At 35.4% G+C, this 2,710-nt stretch overlaps 1 protein-coding gene across 1 annotated transcript in view; it reads left to right on the top strand.

The window, feature by feature from the left end:
* Positions 1–488: 488 nt before the first annotated feature.
* LOC119596986 (protein mono-ADP-ribosyltransferase PARP12-like) overlaps positions 489–2,710 on the top strand; it is a 13,306-nt gene continuing 11,084 nt past the window's right edge. The window contains 1 exon segment of the mRNA XM_037946401.1: positions 489–581. The gene's annotated coding sequence lies outside the window, so the exon portion shown is untranslated.

Genomic DNA, 2,710 nt, shown 5'->3' on the forward strand with positions numbered 1-2,710 from the left:
GGTGTGTGTGTGTGGTGTGCGCCCTGCGACAAAGACACACACGTGTAAAGTGAACCCCGGGTTTGTTATAAAACTTTTTAAGGCACTTTGCATAAATTTTTTAAAGAAACCACCTCGACGAAAAAAGAAAGGTAATAGGATATAGATGATAAAATTAAATGAATAAAGAATGCTGAATATATATTATGAGAATTTGTAAAGCAGACTGGAAAGTTCTTTGTATTACAGATTTGAGGAGAGAGCCAACGACCTTCGGCAGAGAAGACCGGGGTCATCGCCGGAGTAAACAAGAGGGTCAGATCAAACAACCCCGGGTTAGCTTTGTTTCAATGTACCTTGCTATCCCTTTATATTCTAATAGAAATATAAATGTAGATATAATCCGCAGAACTGACTACGTTATTCGATATATGAAAAGATTGAAATGAACGCATCTACTTGTGTTTCTTAGGGTAATATTCTCAGCATAGTGTTTTAATGATTCTTAAAAACTTTAGCAGCAAGAAAGACTGGCTATAGCTGTGACGGTACTATCAAGTATGATAAGGTTCGCTCGCAAAAATCCAGGGGAAACAAATCTGGTAAGTTCGAATCCTCTCTAACCGATTCTAACACAGACACAGACACAAAACAACACCACACAACACACACCACACAACACACACACGTACACACACACACACCACACAACACACACACACCACACAACACACACACACACCCCAAACACACACACACAAAAAACCACACACACACCCCGTACATGTGCGTATATATATTGTATATATGATATATCCCCAAATGTGTGTGTTTTAGTAATATTAAGTAACATACACAAACACACACACACACAGTACGGTGTTGTATGTGTAGTGTGTGTGGTGTGGTGTGTGTTGTGTGGTGTTGGTGTGTGTGTGTGTGTGTGGTGTGTGTGTGTGTGTGTGTGTGTGTGTGTGTGTGTGTGTGTGAGTGAGTGGTGAGGAGTGTTCCCGAAGCGGTATTGATATATAAATATATATATATAATATATATATATATATATATATATATATATATTTGTGTGTTGTGTGTGTGGTGTGTGTGTTGTGGGGTGTGTGTGGGGTGTGTTTGTGTGGTTTGGTGTGTTTTTGTGTGTGTGTGTGTGTTGTTGTGGGGTGTTGGTGTGGGGTGTTTTGTGTTGGTATGTATATGTGTATATTTGTATATGTTTTAATATGTATGATATTGGTATATATATCATGTATGATATGTAATATTTTTATGTATATATATGTTTTTTATAAAATTTATAATATAATATAAATTTTTAATATATATCTATATATAATATATATATATATATTATAATATACACATTTGTGTGTGTGGGGGTGTGTGTTTTTGGTGGTGTGTGGAGTGTGTGAGTGAGCGACTGAGTGACGGTAAGTGAGGCAAAAATACATACTACATACATACATACAACTACATACATCATACATACATACATACATACAACAAAATACATAAAACTAATCATACATACATGAAAAGCACACACACACACACAACACACACACACAAACAACACACACACACACGCACACACACCACCCAACACACACACAAACACACACACAACATACACACACACACACTACACTCACACACACACACACCCAAACACACCACCACAACATACACACACACCCCACAACACACCCACACATACACTTACCACACACAAAACACCCAAAAACACACACACACACACCCACACACACACACAATACACCCCACCACACACACAACCACACACACACACACACACACAACACACACAACATACACAAAGTGTATATCTATTTTCATCTTTTATCTAATCTATCACTTATCTATCTTTATTTATCAATATATGTAAATATAATATTACATATAATACCATGTATAAATATTTAAATATATATATTATATATATTATATATATAATTATAATATATATATATATATGATATAATATATATATAATATATATAATTATATAATATTAAAATTATATATTATTATATATATTATATAATACCCCTTTGGGCAAGGGTAAAAAAAAAAAACCCCAATAAACATGAGAAATAAGAAAAAGAAATAATGTTTTGATTTAGTGAACCAATATAGATAATAAAAAATATTTTAAAAACCTACTTAAAAAAACAACAGTAATAAAAATATTGTAAAGTAATGTAATTTGCCTTTCGGCAGGGAAAAAAAACATAATGAAAAAAAGATGTAATAATAATTATACGTTCCAGCTCAGAATTTTTACAGGCATCAGGCGGATCCCAGGGTTAGTGGGCGTAAAAAACAGGACGAGGGGAAGAAGTGCATATCACAACACACCCCACACACCCAAAACACACCACACACACACACACACACACACACACAAATAGCAGAGCACACAACACAACACCACACACACACAGACACACACACATGCCACGCAGCACAAAACACACCACACACACACACCCCACACACAACACACACACACACACAAAAACAAATAAACACAAAAACCCTTTTTTTCTTTTTTTTTCTTTTGGGGGTTATCTACCCCTTTGTGTTTTTTTTTTATTTTTTCGATATCACCCTTCCCTTTAAAACCCCGGTTTTTTTTTTTTTTGGTTTTCAAAGGGTTCCCTGAGGGGGGCCCCCGGGGGCCCCCCCTTTTTTTTCA

This window comes from Penaeus monodon, chromosome 38 (genome assembly GCF_015228065.2).
Source record: "Penaeus monodon isolate SGIC_2016 chromosome 38, NSTDA_Pmon_1, whole genome shotgun sequence".
Classification (NCBI taxonomy): Eukaryota; Metazoa; Arthropoda; class Malacostraca; order Decapoda; family Penaeidae; genus Penaeus; species Penaeus monodon.